The sequence below is a fragment of the Dermacentor silvarum genome, chromosome 1 (genome assembly GCF_013339745.2).
Source record: "Dermacentor silvarum isolate Dsil-2018 chromosome 1, BIME_Dsil_1.4, whole genome shotgun sequence".
NCBI lineage: Eukaryota > Metazoa > Arthropoda > Arachnida > Ixodida > Ixodidae > Dermacentor > Dermacentor silvarum.
Window position 1 is genome coordinate 372,617,273 of NC_051154.1, and position 21,560 is coordinate 372,638,832.

Genomic DNA, 21,560 nt, shown 5'->3' on the forward strand with positions numbered 1-21,560 from the left:
CCCATAGGTAATGCACACCTTCCAGAAGGGCTTTAGTTTAAATTGGATGGAAGCACCAACCGGTCAGCAGACGAGATACGGAAAGAGGTTTACAGTATTGATTGAAAAAAAAAAACTGGCATGGAAGAGATTGATAGGACCGGATGCATTACATGCATTGGTAGAAGTACAGGGCAGATATTGTACCTTAAGGAAGATGAAAAAAAAAGATTAAGATGTATACAAAGTGAATGAAAGACATGCATAGCATACCTGATAAACTCAAGCAGGCTAGGTGACTATTTTTCACCGCCCGTTTCAAAGGGGATGCCAGTAAATCATCATCATCAGGGCGAATAGGCTGCGAAGAAAAACTAAATGTTTGCGGCACATTCGGTCTCCAGACTTTTACTCGTGACTGCATGTACACATAGAACCATTTCAACGGGGCTGGAATGGGACAGAATGTTTAGAAGCCAGGTACTGTGTCTTACAGATTACTGTGAAACGCAAAACGCGCCATGTACACCGCTATAAAAACAAAAATAGAACGTCTGCAAACGTGAGAAATCAATCACTCGAGAACGGAGCACAAGCTGCTATAGAAGTCTTCCTCTGCACTCAGGTACTTTTCTAGGGGCGTCAATCTCAATTTTCAGCAACCAATGAAACCAATAAAAAATGCACGCAGGAAAAATCATCTCATGAACAAACGAGGGTAAAGAACACTAGGCGCAAAACTGTTGCTCCATGATGGTTCCGCATAGCCTAGAGATGCAGCGAACTAATTTTCACACCAAGAAAAAAAAAACGGGTTTTTAAGTTCCTTGCAGCGCATTCCACTTCGTCAACATGTGTATATGGCGTTCACTGTCGCCATTTTTATGCTCTGGCTTCTCTCTACTCCGCCGTCCCGGCACGAATGACGCTTGTCTTCAAGCAGCTATTTCGCTCAGCCACGAATGCAGTACATTAATATGAGCCAGAGCGCTTCATTACTCGGAGCCGGGTGGCACTGCGCATCGCTATTATACAAGGCCGTCGGTCTTGACGCATTGCGCACGGTCTCCCTGGGGAGCCACGCATTTTGTCGCGATTCGCTCTCCCATGTTGTGCTCAATTTACGGCCGATAGTCTGTGCATGAAAAGTCCTCGCCAGCCACCGCCTGTGTCTATGCGTCCGCTCTTATCCGTTCGTAACTTTGCGTACGTCGTACCGCAAAGGCTCTAGCGTATTTTGCTTTTCCTTCAGCGCTCGTGTCTGCACCGTGAATTGTGCTCTCGCGGGTGTGTTTGTTTAGAGGCTCTTGGGGCCACCTTCGTGTTGCGCACGCGTATGTTTGCATTCCTTCGTGGCTGCAAAATCCCGTGGTGCTTTCCCATGGGCGCGCGAGCGTGTTTGCGCAGCGGGGAACCAAAGGCGAAGCCGTGTCACTCACGCCGTAGAAGCGACGCGGCTTGTAGAAAAATCAATACTCTGCACAAGTATCGCTCAAACAGAGGGCATTTCGCAGGCGTCTATGGAGCATCTGGGCCCCAATTCATAAAGCGTCTCTTTCGTAAGCACTTCATCGCCATTGGCCAGCCGCCTTCGAGAATATTATATCCATCATTTGGTTTGGCTTAAATTTTCTCTTACGAGCTATTCTAGCGCAAGTGGTTTCTGAGAATATGGGTCCTGGGTCTATATTCAAAGAAAAAAATTCACCGACGATTACAATACTCCCTGATTCGAAATTTGAGCGCAGCTGTATACGTGTTTTCATCTCGCGATATATTGGCTGGCGCGCACAATCTGTGTCGTGCCGCACGTTGGAAATGGAGCGAAGTGTGGCGCGACTGCCTCGCTAATCAGGTGATCACAAGAGCCAGATCGTGAGTGACGGGTGGCCGCGATTCACAGCAGCCGCCGAGAGACCTCCCAGATGACGCGTGCTATACTCTGGCGTCATCTCATAGCCATCGTCGCCACACCACGTTTTTTTTTTTATCACGCTTTCGCCATACCCTCTGCCTCCTCTTTACTCCTCGCGTCTTCCATCCCCCTCTACGCTCCGGGTTCAATTTCATCCTTAGCTGCGCTCATTCGCTCGGTTCCGCCGGCACCGACACTCGCCGCAGGAACGTGCGCCTATAAGAGCAGCGCTCTAAAACCTTTCTACGCTAAAGTGGTACGTCGCAGTATATTCTAGCCAATCGTGTTGTCGGGCATATAGAAGTTAGCGAAGGAGATCGCCCAATGGTAAAGAGCGCTCAAGAACAAGAAGCTTTGCGAATTCGGCCCATGATTTTCTGTGACTGTAGTTGTCAGGCTGCAACACAACGAAGATCAAGTACGCAAAACATTGGGGAATGCTTTTCATGATCACCCTATACATTCCTTGTATGCGTAAAAAGTAGAACAGCCCAAATTAACCCATTAAGGCCCAATGTACTTTTCTATGTACAGTACCATTTTCATCTGTGAATAATTAAATAAGAAACATACTTTTCCTTAGTACGCCGTTTTGCTAAGATGGGTCCTGCCAAGACCACCACATTGTAGTTTTTTTTTTTGTCAGCTGCATGATGTACTTGATATATTCATCGCCAAACTTGGAGAAGTGCTGAACATAGCAGGTGCTGCTGTACATGCACCATCTTTATTTTTAAAGCGAAGCAGTTAAGTGCTCGGTTCCGGGAGATCGCATCCCTGTACACCGGAAGTAGGCAACAATCTTGTGACGTCTCGTTTTGTGACATCTCATTCACTTGGTATGTACCAAAATTCACATGGAAGGGTACGAATGTATGACTAACAGGACTGAGAGGTCATGACATCAATAACGTCGCATGCTCGTCAGTTACGTCACGATTAACTAAAATAAAATAACGTGTGGCGCATACCCACATTGGATATGTGGGTATGAGCCTGGGATATGGGGGTATGAGCCAGGCACACGAAAGAAAGAAAGAAGGAAGGAAAGAAAGAAAGAAATCACGTGTGGCTCATAGCCGCGTTGTATGTGTGGGTATGAGCCGCCGACAGCAGGCGCGGAGAGATATCGTTGGCGTCGCGGGCGGACTTGGCGCAGCAAACGCACTACTTGGCCATCGCGCCGTGTGAAAACAAGACGCTGGTGTTCTTGCTCTTTGAAGAACATGCCGAAGACGCTCAATATAGTCAATAATGATAATATATAAATTCACTATAACAACATTCACTACAGCAGACCCACGATAATCACAGCTTCGCTGGCTTCCATCTTCACAGTAGTAGAAGGGCTCTGAAATTTTTGCCAAGCATAGCATATGTTTCCCGAAGTTGAAGTTTGTGTGGAAGTTTTAGAAACGAAAGGCGTAAACAGTGAATCCATGACATTCTATATACTATACATATTCATAGCATCGCAAGAAAATGAATGCCGGTGTACTTTGTAAAGTACACTGTGCCGATGTGTATACTAGAGGGGTGTGCTTGTTCTCGCAGCACACACGATGGTATTTTTCTTAATTTACAAAAAAAATAATTTTTGCTTAGCTGTATTACAAAATATTTTTTACTGACTACAAGAATTTCAGAGACCGTTGCAGGTAAAAAATATATTAAAGATTACGTCAACATTGCTATTATTCCTCCTGGTTCCTTTCTTGCTGCCGACGAAGATGACGACGCTCTTATCTTCTTCGTAAATAAAATAGCGAGCAGTTACATTAAATTTAGATGAAAAACATCTAGATATCATATGACCATTATTTAAAAGACAGATACTTTATGCATGATTTTATTACAAATTGCAAAATAGGTGGGAGGAAAGAGAAAACAACAAAGACTATCTATATTCGTCTGCCAATGGAGATGAGTTATGCAATGAAAATAGGGCAACCCATTAGAATAATACAAAAAACAGCGCGACACAGGACACATTGGGGAACCAGACGTAGACCCCATCTCTTGAAAGGCCAGAAATTTCTAACGAAATTGTCGCCGAGCAAATCATACAACAGGATTGTAATGCAAGAACCTACTGTCATTGAAGGAGATCTGCATCAATTATATATCTTCATCACGCGCGCCTCTGAAAGCACCACTAAAGTCCGTCCCCGTTACTTGATGAAGTCATCCTACACACTTCAATAGTAAAAACACCTCACAGCAAAGAATATTTCCCACTAAAAGGCTAATTTTGCTACCAGTAGGTTACGCGGGTTTGCGCAAAGTTGTTTGACTCTTCGCTGGAAGACATTTGGTTTTTTGGATGCTCCAAAATATAGCATATGCATTTGGTGACCTACATCAGGTGTTGCTCCCCCAAAGGCCCAGCTTACTTTATGTAGTACACTATCGTAGCGTTTCAAAGAATAAAGCGCCACTCATGAAACTTTCACAATGTATTTACAGTTTAAAAATATCATCTGACACAAAAAATGTCGCAGTTTCACCTGAAAGGCGAAGCATCAATTGTGATAGCAAATTTGTAGAGAGCTATACGGAGTAATGATACTAGCTTTATCAGCTGTATAAACTTGGACATGCAGCAGCACCGGCAACACGCAGAACTGTTGTCGACGCCGTCGGCGTTTTGCCCGCGTTCGCTCAAAATGCGTGCGGCGTTGGTGACTGTTGCCGGAGCCTCTGATATAAATAGGCACTTGGTGCCGTAGCTAAACATCGCATCCCTTCCCTCCCCCCCACGGCCTTTCGTACGTCGGAAGAAGGCGCGTTTGCTCTACATATATGGTGATTGTAAAGGAGGAAAGAGACGCCTACTTCTGCAGCCCTTAAGGGAGCACGGCACAGAACGCGCGTTTGTTCTCCGCCGTGCGTTCACTCCCCGTGAAAGCGCGCGTCCCTCGCGCCCTTTCATTCGCACATACAGCGTTCGGCGGCGCGCGGCGACGATTTCATCTCCATTGACGTCATACGGAACCTCACGGCGACGGCGACGGCGACGCCAACGGCAGAAATCTGCTTTTGAGTGTCCATATAATTGCTATCGCAATAAAATAAAAAAAATGTAATTGGAAGATTTTTCTTGGACCTTAATGGGTTAAATGCCCGGTTAAAAGCTGCAGTGGAAGCTCTGATGGATAGCATTTATTGCGCTCATGCTGTGAACCTTCATTTACAAATGCGCCACTAATCGAGTATCTTCCTCGACTCCACCGAGAAGAGGCCAGCGCCGTGATTCGCCTAAAAAGTCAATGAGCGTCAGTATAACGCCCCTCGGGGATGCCAAAATGAAGAGGTTGTTCAGGAGACCATCTAAATCATCGAATACCTTCGAGCGAACGATGAGAGGGACTCGGTGAGAGAGAGAGCTCAGGAGTCGTCGAGCGGCCTTGCCGAAACAATCTCTGCTTCAGCCAAAGCACCGCTTGCCGCTTCCCATTCTAAAGCTGAGGCGCAGAGTCGGATGAAGGATCCTTTGGGACTAGGTCCGGGTCCTGGTCCTAGGTCCTGGCCCTCAGTATTCCCGCAAAACCTAATATTTGCATTCGATGTTAAAATAATAGTCAAAACATTCGCCGGAGATTCAAACGACTGACTAACGACCTATGTGGAAACGCTACAAGCAGACCGCTCAGGCTGTCATCGAAGCAATTCATACTTGTGTTCTGTGGGCGATGTGAAACATGAGCGAATAATTTTTTTTTACATCTGTCAAACTTGAGGTAAAGCGCGAAAGTGCATACAGGACGACAGAAGGAGACGAAGACACAGCGCTTTTAAGTGCATTTTAACCGCATAGCGGAATCTTTGTCTCCTTCTGTCGTCCTGCGTGCATTTTCGCGCTCTGCTTCGAGGCATGCAGTATTAACTATCTCACCAGTCTGTTCTTGCCTGCCAAAAGCACAATGCTATCATGAGGCCATAGTGGGAGACTCCAGGTTAGTTACAGTGACCTGGAGTCCTTTAACGTGCACCCAACGCACAGCACACGGGCGTTTTTTTTTTTTTTTTTCATTTCGCCCGCATCGAAACATGAGCGATGCGGCATGTAAGACATATAGCGCATCCTTGAGTCAAATGTGTCTAAGAGGCACATCCGAGTGCTCTTCTTTTTTTCATGTTGAGACGAGGTTGCATGGCAGAAAGTGGACATGAAAATTCATTCCCGTTTTCTGATAGCCATTTCGGCCTCTTCTCAGTGAGGAAATAATTTCGCTAATTTCATATAGATATGCTAAACGAGTGTTAATCGAGTGTGCTTCTCTTACGCTTTAAGAACATTCGCATGGAGCGTACCTTCGACAAAAAAGTCAAAGGAGCGGCCTACAGATACGTTTTAGAATATCGGAGCTCACAACTGCAGGCAGGGTTGCGATGAACGTAGAAGGGCGCAGTTTTCATCTCGACTTTATGCATTACAATAACAAATATCAAAATTATAGACTGTTCTTGAGCAAATTGTAAATTATTCTATGCAGATGCGCCCAATACAATTTAATATAGACAACGGTTGTTTTCTTTTTCTTCTAACATTTTCTATTTATTTATTTATTTATTTTATTGTATTGAAGGCCGCTACATAAAGACTGGGCGATGTACAATAAGACAAAAAAACGAAAATGTACACAGAAACAAGTTTTTGTATAAGTGCTTAAAACTCACCAACTGCAAATTCGCAACAAGGCAAGGAATTCCAACGTTCAGTGACATGATAAAAAACTATTAAAAACCATCATCGTCTGCATGAGATGGTGTAATCTTCAGATGGTAGTAATTTATGTCGTCGAATGTTTTCGAGATTTGATATAATTATTATAATGAAAAAGTCGCAGTCTCGCCCGAACGCATTCAATGCGCTAGCACATTATTAGACAGCTATGCACAGTGAGGCTAGTAGTTTTATCAGCTGTATAAACATTCGCTTACTAACTCAATTAACGAGCACGATGTCACACGCGCACAGGCAAACATGAACACCGCTCACTCAATGACCTCACGAAAAAATAAGGAGGGGGGTGGAGGACCTCCCGATAAATTTTGGCCACACCGTTTTCGTCAATGTGCACCGCAGTCTACAGCAGCTACACGCGCGTTTTTGCATTTCGTCTCAGGGAAATGCGGCCGCCGTGGCCGGGATTCGATCCCGCGACCTCGTGTTTAGCAGCGCAACACCATAGCCACTAAGCAACCACGGCGGGTGGATTGTGTATCGCTTGTGTCACAGTGGGACATGCGCATTTACACATTCATACCGAACTGCTAAATCAAAGAAAGTAAACCAAATATTCTGTTACATATGTTAAAAAACTACGAGAGAGACATTCAGCCTGGGGCAGACGACGAAGAAGACGGTTCTCTCTGGTGCTGGTGGCTGTCCATTGCTAACGTCGGTTCACGGCCAAAGAGCATATAAAAGGGTGAATAACCGGCAGTATCGTCACGCGATGAATTGTACGCGAAGGTTACATAAGGTAACGCCAGGTCCCAGTCACGGCGGTCAGATGGAACATACATTGAGAGCATGTCCGTGGGGGTACGATTTAGTCGCTCGGTGAGACCATTTGTTTGGGGATGGTAGGCAGTGGTCAACTTGTGCTGCGTTGAGGAGGAGCGCAAGAGATCGTCGATTACTCGTGATAAAAATGCGCCGCCTAGCGAATATTCACGTGATGCCATCGCTCGTGCCGATCACGCGCGTCAGATAGCCCGCTCTAGGCTGTTGGCCTCGCAAGCGACCCAGAAGCGCCTCTATGACAGCCGGCATCACGACGTTCGCTTCTCACCCGGTGCCTTAGTTCTCGTGTGATGTCCATTCCGTCGTGTTGGCTTATCCGAAAAGTTGTTATCTCGATACACGGGTCCTTACCGAATCGTCCGCCAGGTCACGGACGTCACCTAGGAGATTGCTCCCGTCTCTCCGACTTTACCGCCTGCGATCGCTCCCAGTGACATAGTTCACGTCGGCAAACTGAAAGCCTACCGCCCTCCTCCTAACGACAATGTGTGAAGTGCGCCGAGACGGCGCTTCCACCACCGGGGGTAATGCTCCGAGAGAGACATTCAGCCTGGGGCAGATGACGAAGAAGACGGTTCTCTCTGGTCCTGGTGGCTGTCCACCATCTTGGCTACTGTGTCTCTACTATACTGTAAATACAGTGTCAATAGTCCCGCCTTGTGTCGTTTTACGTAACGATATACTATTCTATATGTGCTCAGCCGACACTAGATGTTCAGGATTTATGTAGCAATACATTAGTTTTTTTTAATTTTGTTACGAAGAATCCACGTGCGCTTACTTGCACCACTTTGCTGGTCAGCATACCTGGGTTATATGAGCCCTTTGGCTGGTACTTTCATTCGGCGCACATATATCCTTCGTATATACATATATAACTAAATATATTCGTCTAGATACCGATCCACCCAGCAGCAGCCACGCACACCCGGGAGGGTAGGTAACGGAAAGCGTCACATTAAAAACACACAAATGGCATCTGTAGTGGACTCAAATTGGCGGTCGCCGAGATCACGCCGAGCGAGTTTCGCACGAACCCTTCCTGCGCACTCTCTGCTTCTCGCCTGTATACGCTCCGCTGCTGTGCTACGAAAGAGTCTTCACCGCCGGTGTCCTGTCGTTTGCGAGACAGGGCTGCCCCCGTCCCCGTCAGCATAGCTATCTCGATCTTAAACGCGCTGACTTCCAAAGTTGGCCTCCAATGCACACAGGACTCTTAATAGCATTGCACATGATATTCAGGGGTTTTGTTAACATTTCTTATACCGTAATTTTTGCGCCTATATCCCGCCACCGCGTATAACCCTCATCCCCCATCATCATAGTCATAGTCAATCATGGTCTTCACAGACTATGAACTACCTGAACAAGTAACTCAGCGCAATAAAAAAGACAGACACAAGAAAGGGAGAAACAAGGACAAGCGCTACTCACAACTGTTTAATGCTGCATGCATTAAACAGTTGTGAGTAGCGCTTGTCCTTGTTTCTCCTTTCTTGTGTCTGTCTTTTTATTGCGCTGAGTTACTTGTTCAGTTATGCAGAACTAACTAGCCCAACAATCAACTATTCATGAACTACCGGCGCGCCGCTTTCGCGTATGCGTGCGCTCAAGGAAGACAGCGCGCATGCGCACTCAGACGTGCACACATTCTCAAGACTCGGGTATAGTGCCAATACATATTGCCTATTGTGCCCAACGCCGGGCGTCTCCAATGGAGACGGTGGCACCACCGATGATGCCTGGAGGGTGCACGCTTGGCACAGTCCGTACGGGCGACGCCGTCTGGAGGCCGTCTGGAGGACAACAAAACGTACGTTCATTCGCTAGGTGCGAATACATAGTTCATTATTGTTGGTGAATAATCATATAATTAAGTGAAGAAACGAGAACCGAAGCCACGCTTTGCGCAATGGCACGTCGTTCTGAGGCGCCCAGTGAGGACACCCGCTTGGTGCGCTGCAATAGGGGACCGAAAATTGATACGACCTGATTTGATCTCTTAGTCGTAGGTATAGGTAAAAGGTAGATATTGAGGGGAAAAAAGTTTAATGAACGCTAGATAACAAACATGTATAGCATACCTGATTAAATCACGCCGGCGAGGTGACTATTTGTCACCGCCCTGTTTCAAAGGGGAGGCCATTAAATCACCGTCATCATCATCATGCTGCCGCTGGCGGCAGGCATCAATACCGGTGGCACCACAGCGCCTGCGCTTGGTCCACTAGTAAGTCTGTAATTGTTGGGACACCCTATACTGTCACTAGTAAGTATACTCTAGGCACAATATATAGCGCGGGCGAACGCACTCGTGTGGCCCAGTTTCCCTCCGTCCCTATTATGACGATGATGATATTTATTGGCATCCCCTTTGAAACGGGGCCGAGAAAAATAGCCCCCAAGCCTGCTTGATTTAATCAGGTTTTACTACATCAATCATCATTTAGCGTTTTGCCTATCTAATCTCAATCTTAACTTTATTATTTAAAACCTCTCTCACAATACTGTACCATTACCTACACTTGCAATGACTCTTGTTCCATCAATCTCTTCCCTGCTTTTCTTCCACCAATACTCTAATCGCCTCTTACTTATCTGGACTGCTGACCAGTTAATCTTGCTACCATCTTTGAATCCCAACGCTTCTGGAAGGTGGACATTCTCTACGGGTCTCACTGGGTGAATATCTCGGCATTCCATTACGATGTGTCGAGTAGTTTCCGGGATTTTTTGCAGCATACACATGTGCCTCATCCTGTGGCGCATGTTTATTCTCGTATGTTTTTGTCCTTGGGTAGCCAGCCCGGGCCTCAAATAGCAAGACACTCCCCTTTGCGTTACGATACAAATTTTCGCTCTTGATTTCTTTCTTGCCGTTTTCGTTAATCTGCATGGTCATTTTTGTTTCCATCCTTTGCATCCAATTTACGGTTAATGTTTCTCTCATTCTCTTTTTGATGACTGCTGGTTGTATATTTACACTTTCAATTACACTGTACTTGGTTGCCAACTTTCTTGACCATATTGGCCTTTATCGGTAGACTTGGAGGAGGCGACTCTGCTAGCTACACGAGAAGCAATTGTAGTTTTTTCCGGATGAGAACAACAGCGCCAGTGTGAACGTGATAGCTCAAAGTGCTGACACCATGGAAACCAAAATTGAGGAAGTCTTGGAGATGCCTCTGCAGTGTGATAATGATGATGATGAGATCGCTCAGGAGCCAAAAGAACCAACGGTTTTCGCACATGGTGCCGCTGATAACGGGAATATCGGCATAACGGGCATATCAGCTGTTAACGGGCATATCACCTAGCCCTAAATACTTTGGTGCCCCATTGCTCAAGAATTCTTGAAAGCGCTGCTGAGTTTTCGAGCGAGCTAGGTGAAATAATGTTTGCATTTGTGAGAGAGCCCAGGTTTGCAGAGCGCCGGCAAGTATCAATTAGAAGCTAGCTAACTTAAGAGCGCATAAAGCAATACTTTTTAGCATACTAATATAAGAAATGTTGCCTTTTGCATTCTTTATTCTACCTTTTGTTTTATTGCCCTTTCATGTATTATATTGTGTCGAGGATATTTGTGTGTATCAGCAATAGCAGATTTCGAGCGTTCAGGCTCAGACTTTTCCTTCGACGAACTGCTCATTAGACGACTTCATTTTCACAATTCCGTTCCAGTTTGTCTTAATGAGAGTCTCCGTGCGTGCGTGTGTTTGAGTGAGTGGTGTGCGCGCATGCGTGCATTTATATATATATACGTACTTCGATGGTGCTCTATACTGTGCGCGGGTGCGACATACTAGCGCGACGCAGCACGCAAAGCAACTATTGCTCTCGTGAAAGAACATCACCCTGGCAGCTGCCAGGCGTCTCACAAGGCTGCGTGATCCCACAAAAACACAACAGGAACGCTGGTGTGCTTATAGCATGCGTGCGCGCAACGGTCATGCCAGATAGCTGTCCGGGCTCCTCCACCGGGCCGGTTGAGCGGAGCCTTGAAGGTTTGCCCACTGCGCTTCGTCGTTTTTGCAGCCAAACGCACTGCGTGTCTCTGAAAACCGGCTCTTTCTCTGTGCACGAGTGTCGGATGTGCCGTCGATAGCAGGACAACACGACGACAGCGGCACGAACGGTAACGGTTCAAACGTGTCCCGAGCGTCCGTATATCATTGCTATAACAATAATAAGCACTCACTCACGCCCCATATAAATAAGGCACTTTAAATGTCGAGCATCTCATCTCGCAGTGGTACAATGGTCGAAGAACAAAGCAATTTTTCTACTTTACATCGACACCGACCCTTACGTCACAAAACTTCAAGAACTAATCGGTAACGTCTCATCCACAATGCAGTCCTTTCATTTTGGAAGATTTGTTTGATGTTTTTCCTTTATACGCATATTTGTGTTCTGCTGTACTAACGCTGTGCTTTACGTTTTGCAATCCTGCACGTATATTACCTTGACTCTTCGCAATTATTCTGCTATGAAGGCTTAAGATCTTAAGCGCAATAAAGTAAAAAAAAAAGTTGCCCTCCCTGCTAGATGCAGTCAATGACAAACCGCAGTTGGAGTAAAAGATGCTGGGAACCTTGACATAAGTACTCTTGCATGCACAAGGCCACAAAAGCTTGATTCCTTTGCAAATGTATTCACAATGATCCTTTTTTGATTGCGAAAAAAAGCCGGCGCCCTGCGTCGGTAGCAGCGAAACGGAACCTAAATTCCCATTGGCTGCTACGTCACGGCACGAGCGCGCCTCGACAGAGCAGAGCGGGCGAAAGTGGACACCTGCTGCAACAGTAGCGCACCCGGTGTTGCGTGAGAGATGGTATCGCCGCGACTCCAATTCACCCTCGCTCTTGCTCTCGGAAGCTTGTGTCATCCGCTCGTTCCTTGTCCGCGCAAGCACTCACCTGCATTCCAACTTCACCTCGGTAAGGCCAAATTAAAATTTGGAGGACGCCTAAGCTTCGCTTTTAAGAGTGGAACGCGATAGCATTGAAAGGTCCCTCACTTTTTTTCTCACGCTTCCCGACAACTGCAGCTTATGCAACCGTATGGTTACCGGGAAACGCTGGCGGTGAACGCTAAGCACGAAGGCGAGCTTTCTGGTAGAACTGCCGCCTCTTGTGTGGGCCGATCCCGGAGATAGCGCTCAACCGCGCCATAAAAATTACATCATTTTCAGATTTACGTTTTTGTTTCGCTGTTTTAATATTTCAGTCTGAGAAGATTTAACATAAAATACATGCGCTGTGGGTGTTTTGTTTCATGGCATTTGTTTGTGTATTGCCCTTCTCAAAATTCCGAGGAATAGCTTTGTCAAGAATGTAAGACAAGGTATGAGCAACATTAGGGATAGAATGGTGTGGCAATATGACCCACATATACCGCGCGTCATATAAGAAGGCGTGGCATATACATATACCTAAATATATTAGGAGGGCCTGCGTGGTTGGGGAGCGGCGTCAGTGTCGACGCCGGCGCCAACACCGACACCGGATTTTCTGCGACACGGGGCCCTTAGCGCTGTCGTGTTAAAAGTTATCGAAATCTCACGCACTGTAAAATTCAATGTTAACTGCGCCTATCCCGCATCATGTTTTTGCAAGGCGAACAGCAGCAGGATGACAACGATAGTATCAGGGCATGACGACTGATTCATCCTAATACGGCAAAGAAACGTTCAATCCTGTTTCGTTACGGCCTGCGCCGATCCCGAAGCCGTTGCAATCTCCCATAGCGCGCCTAAGAGCACTCGCTGCCACAGGAATGGGTCATACATATGAAACTGGCACGTCGTCGCCTTTATAAGCAACTTGATGCAACTCGACATGACAGGCTCGAACGAAAGTGGTCAGGTTCACAATCAATCGCACATTCCATTCCGTCGTCTGCGACCTAATGGAAACTGACTCACGTGCTCTGGCCCTTTAGAGAGAGAGAGAAATTCTTTATCTGAATAAAGATGTTTGCCTGCGTGCATACGACCGCTGACATGCTACTCTGCGTAGGGAGACGGAGAAAGGGATTAAAATATTCGTAAGCAGAGCGGCAAAGTAAAACTAAATTAACGAGTTAACCGAATAATGATATTTAAAGATCATACACGATGTCGAGTAATTCAAGCCTGTATATATCCTGAAGTGAACCTTCTTTGAAGTTTTCCGAGAAGGGTAATTTCTGAGAGGTATTGGAACAAGAACTCTAAGGTCCCCAGCTGTTTTGAAGGGCCGGGCAGGGGACCTAAGACGCCACGTAATGTCAGTGGAGTGTGACAAATCATGTCCATTAGGCATTCAAAACAAAATCTCTCGGAACGGTACGCGAGCCATTCGAGGGATTTGTATTTCACTGTCTCTTAATGCTACAGTTATCGCAGTAGAGATTAGTGGTACGCCCTATGCGATTAGTGAATGGTATACGTTAAGTCCAAGCCAATAGTACAGCGTCTGTGGCGGACGAGGAAGTAGACGTGCAATTATCGATCTTGCTCAGGGGTCAAACCATCGGGGGAAGTCATCTTGGTGAAGCGGGATACTCCAGGGGCGATCCCTTTCTTCATAGCTATTTTATTTTTACCATCTTCGAAGTGTTGGTATTTGTAAAAAAATATTCTAGAATTTCTGAATTGAAGTTCATTTCGGGCCGCTTCATCCGCTTTTTCGTTTCCCAAAATACTGAAGTGACCAGATGTCCCCTGGAAGATGATGCAACGCCCTGCAATGCTGGCATTGTGGTGAAGGTACACAACGTCACATACTGCAGGCTGGTTGTTATAACGCCTATTGCTGTTCCACATACTTTGTAGGACGGCTTTCGAATCTCTGAATATGAACCATCGCCTGGGTGGCTGTCGAAGCATATAGATAAGGATTTACTTATTGCCATACAGCTCGGCTGATGTAGATGATGTCTCTCTTTCAAGATGGAACGAGAGTCAGTGCCCTGTACAGGGCACAGTGAGACAGAACAAGGAGCGGCGATTAGTTGTAGAGCCATGCGCGTAAATGTGGGTTTCGACTGCGTGCTCTTTGTGAAGTTAGTGCATAGCAGTTTGATGGGTCCCTGCTTAAGGCAATCTGTTTTTGAAACCGATTCCAGAGACATATGGCACAATTTGGAGGGGTGACAGTGTCCAGGGTGGAATGTTTCATGGCATATTCTGCGACACTTGAGCCGGAATCGAGATGCATATGCTTCCGAGATGCATATGCTAGACCTAGCACGGGTTCTTAAAGAAGTTGCTCTTCGCATTAGGGAAGTGTCGGAGATCAATCCGAAGTGTTTCCTGCGATGACAGCATGTCGAGAGACAGGCATGAAGCTTCTGCTACTGTTGCTAAGCCGGATGACCCCTTCGGAAGGCCAAATCATACCCTAAGACAATTGTTTCGGGCTACCACAAGTTTTTTCTAGTTTTTTTGTATGATCGGAAGATAGTAGCGTGTTGTGTCCGCCAACGTGCGCCTTGTGGATGAGCACCATCGCTCGGCAGTTGCTGCCCAACTGAGATCTGGCAAAGTACCGGAATACATGCGACGGTGAAAAGACGTTTTCACACAGTTTCTTCGCTTGAGGTGACCAGGTGAAAAGTAAACTCTTACTATAGGCCACGTGGCACACGGGCCACTCGCCTCAATACGTTAGTTGGTACTGACTCGAGAGGCATTCGTCTGTGGCCATGCAAATTAATAAAGAAAGACAAAATCATCGGTGTCCAAACTTAAAATCGTTTAGGGCCACCACCTGCCGCATCTATCAGCCGTGTACGAAGAGGATGTATTAGCGTAACCAAGACTGCCGTAAATGTGTTGGGCCTTAAGGTGTACTCTATGCGGAAAGGCCACCGTGTACAAGTGCCGCTTGCTCTGAAACTTCAGATATCTCGGAAATCGAAAGCAGCGATGTGAACTTAAGAAGAAAGAGCTGGAAGGAAAGGGACTCTTCGACGTTGCACCTACCAACTTCTTGTTTCAGCCGCGACTGCAAGTGCCTGCTCTAGAGCGTTACTGGGGTGGCCTGCCCCAGACTCTAGGCGGCGCTCCGCGTGGGGGCAAGTGGCCTCGTTTTCTTAATCTTCTTCGCTTTTCCCGCAAAGACACTTTGAGACGATTTCCGGCATGACGAACGGGCGACCCGTCGAACGGCACGTAGCCGAAGCCCCGCAGACCTTAATCTCTCAGGGAAGCCCCCTTAAGACTCTGACCTTGTGTCGGGTTGCCGAAGGAGGCTCGCTGTTTATTGGCTTCAGCGGCGTCTGTTTTCTATCCGCCCACGCTACTTCCATTTCATCTCTTGCCCCCCAACTCACCCGTGTTTTTCTGCGACTTCTCAGGTTACAGACGAGCGACTTCTGCTACAAGGTTATATTTTCTTGCAGGTTTTTTGGTACATGGATAAAATGGAACAGTGTAAAGTGGACACATGCCGACTATACAGCGCTAAGCCTTTACCTCTCCTACGGGTGACCAGCTTGCGCGCTGTTTTTCTTTAGCCTTCTCAGTGTTTTTTTTTTTTCATATTTTTCTTTGCGCGGGGCAATGGCGTCATGCTTCCATTTTGTTTGCCAAGACGGGTTCCTTTCACCAGCTTAACGTCGCGTTGCGAGTGTTCGAGTAGTTTCTATGATGGTCATTTACATTGTAGGCGATGCATCTAGCGGATCATCGTGCTGCGTCGACGAGGTTTGGTTAGTCGGGAAGGCGTGACTACACTCGATTGTGGTCCAGTGCAAATCAGTCGACAAACAATGACTGCGCTTGCTGCTATCGTCGCCACTGAGTTGTTGCTTAGCGTTATGCACGCAAGTTTGCTCAACAATGACTACATTTTTTATAGAGCACCATATTTTCCTCGAGGCTGACTGGAGTACCGTCGCTTTAAGGCCACAGCATGGTAGAGCAAACACTACAGGGATGACGACCGCCCTGTACTTGCTGGTCATGAAGCCAGCATGGGTGCATGCAGCAGCGCTTGTAATGACACCGCGCGAAGCTGTCTTCAATGAACGCCTACATAATTTTTAGAACCATTGGCAACTGTGGTCAACTTATCTACTGGAGCAAAGAATTTTATATCAACTTGACATTAAGAACCCAAAATGTTTCTTTTAGGTGTTTGACAAAAAGGTTCATGCGGCTTAGTAATCTGTAAATTTCGCAGTAGTTGAAGCTGCTGATGTTGGTAGAATACATAAAACATACTCAGATAAGCGCGTCTACAGGCTCCTATTTTTTTCCCCATGCGTCCCTGTTTGACGTCATCACTGAGGTTACGACAATCGCCTCTCTGGGCTGCCCGGTGTACTTGCTGTTTCAATGTGGTGTTCTCTTGCCCACTTAAAATGGTTTCGGCGTTTTCATACCTGCTGAACGTGTGCGATGAGGCGCAGCGAAAACCAAAGCAACCATTTTTTAACCTGATGAAGGAAATGTCAGAGTTGCCCTTCAGACTTCAGCTGGCGTTGTGTTATATGCCGCAGTAATAATAGTTATTCGCTACTCAATTCTACATTTTATCCCCTCCTGCGATCTTGCGATACTCTTAATAAAGTATTTTTATTCCACTCGAAAGCAATGAGATGCCACTGTTAAACACATACTTTTCAGTGCTCAAGCCAACCCGAGTTTCACATTTTTTATTTCCTTTATCAATACAGCGGCCGATACATGTTTTCTGTGGAGAACATATCCATATATTGAATAAATATTAATTTCTATGATTTCAAGCATGTAGGTGTGCACTTTCATACCGACAACAATCGGTGTGCTTTTAAATAAAGATATACGTTCTCTATCTTTCTCTACGCTTTCATTTCGATTGAGACATAGTCAGTACTGGAATATTAATGAGAGAAGGTCCATAACTATGGACCATACTCTACAAGTGCTTTCCTGCCGCCTGTTTTCTCTGATTTCGTATGCATGCTCGAGACGCTTTACCCAGTCTCGCATCCTCTCTGGCCCCAGATGGAAAAAGTCGCGCATGCTAGCGGGCCTGTCCATTCCATGTTCAGTAAATGACATGCCGAATGGCGCAATATGTCACCCCTTGTCGTACATGCACAGCATTGCTGCAACGTTCGTGGAAGCTCGCTCAGTATATATTGCACCGCATACTCGAGAAACGAGCTCATATGTCGAGGAAGACAAGCATGGTGCGCGCGAAAGCGTGACGTTGCGGCAAGTTCAGCGTACACAACACACACACACAGGGGAGAGAGAGAGAAGGGGTAGGGTGAAAATAAGGAAACACACGGGTGTAACCAGAGTCGGTGTCATGTTGGCTGCCTTGTGCAGAGAAAATGAGTGAACACGCTAACCATGAGAGAAAAAGGACATGGTAAAAAATGACAATTCCGCGCATATACAGAGAAATGCATAACGATGATCACAGCCATTCATGCAGCCCTGATGCTTTAAGGGAGAAAAATGAGAAACGCCAGAAAGTCAGTCGCGACCAATGCTTAAGAATTAATTCCCTAGAGAGCCGGACAGATGCTGACCTTTTCCAGTTTTCATTTATATCGCTGATCTTTCAAGAGCAAGTCGAGGGTGTATAGTTGTGGAAAATGTGTGTGATCGTTTCGCTACTCCGCCGAATGTCACAAGCAGAAATAACGGTGCGAGAACAGCGCTTAGGAACACGAGCACAGATGAAGGCCCATGAAAAACGAGACGTTGCGTGACACGTTGTGCCTTGAAGATAAACAACCAAGTAGCCGATGCTTTCACTTTAATAGCAATATCGGCTATTGCGGAGAAATATGTGTCCGCTCTGAAACTTTCTCCAAGCCAACGATGCAACGGAAGAATTTACTAAAGGGTGCAATAAGGGAGCATTTGATGACGATCCAAATTATGAAGAAGCGGTCTGTGTACAGCCAGTAAGTTTCCAGTACACTAGCATAACCTCATGCGGAATAGCGCTAACCGATACAGAGCGCACAGTGCCCGTTTTATTTGATCTATAGTCTCACGCGAATGCCTCGGTGTCTTGAAGTCGACACTGCTGCACATCGTACTCCGGGCCTAGGGCTCACCGGGAATTCTGATATACCGTATAACATAAAAGCAGTTAGTTTTTGTTAACAGTGCCAGATAAGTCGGTCTTGTGTAGAATTAACTACACAAGGCCGGCTTTAATCTTCCGTAATGCGTAATCTTCCATCGAGGCATGTGCGCTTTAAGAAGAGGAGGAGTGTTGCCTGCTGCAGGCGTACCTAGTCACCTATCAAACGCTGTAGGGCCACAGGCCCTTCACAATCGAGCTCGTACATCAACAGCACCCATACAAAAATACTTCCTTACTTTCTTTAGAACTCTTACCAACTTTCTATCAACTTTAGTAACACTCTATGTACTTTTACTTTCTATTAACACATCTTACAAGAAAGTTGGTAGGGTCTGTCTTTACTTCGGTTTGAAGAAAGTTTGTTTAAAGAAAGTTTAAAGGAAATTGTTAGGCTCTGTTTTAACTTTCGTTTGTAGGAAGTTTTTAAACGAAAGTTGGTAGGTTCTGTTTTGACTTCGGTTGAAAGAAAGTTTCTTTAAAGAAAGTTTTAAAAAAGTTGGTAGGCTGTGTTTTAACTTTTGTTTGTACGAAGTTTGTTCCAAGAAAGCTTAAAAAAAGTTAGTAGGCTCTGTTTTTATTTTCGTTTGAAGAAAGCTTGTTTAAAGCACCATTACAAAAGTTGATAGGCTCCGTTCTTGTTTTCGCTTGAAGCAAGTTCGTTTGAAGAAAGTTTAAAGAAAGTTTAAGGAAAGTTGGTAGGCTCTGTCTTTACTTTTGTGTAAAGAAAATTATAACAATTGTATTTGTTTCATTCATTTGCTCATTTAACACTGCAATAAAGAAGCATAACATGCAATATCGGTAATACAATAATTAGTACGAATAAACTAAGTGTCATACTGATAATTGCTTCCTGCAGTTTAAGAGAAAGCGAGGAGACAGAATAATTTTTGTTATTACGCGTGCATACATAATTAGCAGTAGCTAAGGTAAAATATCTTAGCCTGCCCCAGTGAAATTGTATATAACGTTTTCCTACTTCAAAAAAAAAAAGGTAGTTGTACACTGACTGGTACTCGAACCCGGGACTTCCGCGTGTGAGGCAGAGACACTACCACTACTCCACGTATTATAGTAACACCAGCAGGAACTATACAATGCCTAGACTTTCTGACATGTCGTAAGGCCATTTATTTGTTTTCACGACGCTTACCTTTTTTCGGAATTCGGCTTTTTAAGAAACCTTTCCTTTACGATTTTATGCAAACTATACACAAAACTTTCGCAAATGCAGTACCTGCGGTCACTGTTAAAAGAGCCTTTCTTTTCAAAACTGCGGGTGATTGTTGTGTTGATATATTGGCGGGATTCGTACGGCAGCAAGGATTCCGTAAATGCTTGCTTGGGCACAGAAGTGAATAATTTACGATTGTCAGTTTACTGAGTAGTCAGTTGTGTACCTGGCATGGCCGTATCTGTTTGTTTGCGCTTGCGTGCAAACGCCTGTTGCACTTCAGCCGAAGCTTCAGCTGCTGTAGCACGCCAGCCATCGCCACGTTTTGTTACCTTTATTCCTGACGCTAAGAGGAAATATCGTCTCATCAATTCGAGATGAGAGCACATATTCTCGAAAACACCACACTTGACGCCATAATTAACGTGTATATGAGCGGTGACCACGGATATCTGCTCGGTAAGTGTCATATTAGCCCGTAGACCGTCCGTCATTTCAAGCAGACGGAGCCGAACGGGCGGCGGGTGGATTGGCTCATGCTTCAGGTACGACTTCCCTTGAGTGACAAATGCGAATCTCGAAGGCTATGCTCCTGAAGCGATGCGAATCAGGGAGGCAGGTTCCTTTTCGTTAACCGCAGTGTGGCGCTGCTGCAGTGTTTTCCCCTATGGCTTGCCTTTCTGGATATCAAGGGAGCCTATGACAGTGTAATCCAAAAGGATTTGTGGGACATACTGGGAACTCTAGAGGTCGAAGATGGAGTAAGAAATCTTTTAAAAGATATCTATAAAAGTAACAGGGTGCTTATAAAATGGGAAAACAAGGTATCTGGGCCTATAGAGATACAGCAGGGGCTTAGGCAGGGGTGCCCTCTGTCACCTCTGTTGTTCATGCTGTATTTACAAGGATTAGAGAAAAAATTAGAGAGGAGCGGACTTGGCTTCAACCTTTCCTATTTCAAGCAGGGAGAATGGATTAAACAGTCATTACCAGGACTGATGTATGCAGATGACATTGTACTTATGGCTGACAGCAAGGAAGACTTGCAGAGATTAATGGACATCTGTGGTAAAGAGGCAGATAGCTTAGGTTTGAAGTTTAGTAAAGAAAAATCGGCAGTCATGACTTTTAATGATAATCAGGGCAGCGAGCATAGGATACAGGAGGTTACGCTGGAGGTGCTGGATAAGTACAAATATCTTGGAGTGTGGATAAACAATGGGGCTGAGTACCTAACGGAACATGAAAAATATGTGACGGCTAAAGGTAGCAGAAATGCAGCTGTGATGAAAAATAGGGCACTGTGGAATTACAATAGGTACGAAGTGGTGAGAGGGATTTGGAAAGGGGTGATGGTCCCTAGTTTGACTTTCGGCAATGCGGTCCTGTGCATGAGATCAGAGGTTCGAGCAAGGTTGGAAGTTAAGCAGCGAGGGGTAGGTAGACTGGCTCTGGGAGCACACGGAAATACACCAAATCAGGGGGTACAGGGTGACATGGGATGGACGTCATTCGAGGGCAGGGAAGCCAGCAGCAAGATAGAATTTGAGGAGCGATTGAGAGAAATGGCAGAAAAGCGGTGGGCAAGGAGAGTTTTCAGTTATTTGTACATGAGGAATGTTGATACAAAATGGAGGAAGCTGACCAGAAAACTGTCAATCAAATATTTGGACTGCAGGAGGGGTGCAAACCAGGAAACAGCGGTTAAGAAAAAGGTTAAGGAAACAGAGAGGGGTCTGTGGAAAACAGGGATGCAGACGAAATCAGCACTGGGCACATACCGAACTTTCAAGCAAGAAATTGCCAAAGAAAATATCTACGATAATTCTAGGGGAAGCTCTTTGTTGTTTGAAGCCAGGACGGGAGTATTGCGGACTA

At 45.8% G+C, this 21,560-nt stretch overlaps 1 protein-coding gene across 1 annotated transcript in view; it reads right to left on the reverse strand.

Annotated features, from left to right (window-relative positions):
* The window catches only part of LOC119445576 (cGMP-dependent protein kinase 1), a 697,240-nt gene that overhangs the window by 171,623 nt on the left and 504,057 nt on the right, over positions 1-21,560 (reverse strand). The gene's annotated exons all lie outside the window — the stretch shown is intronic.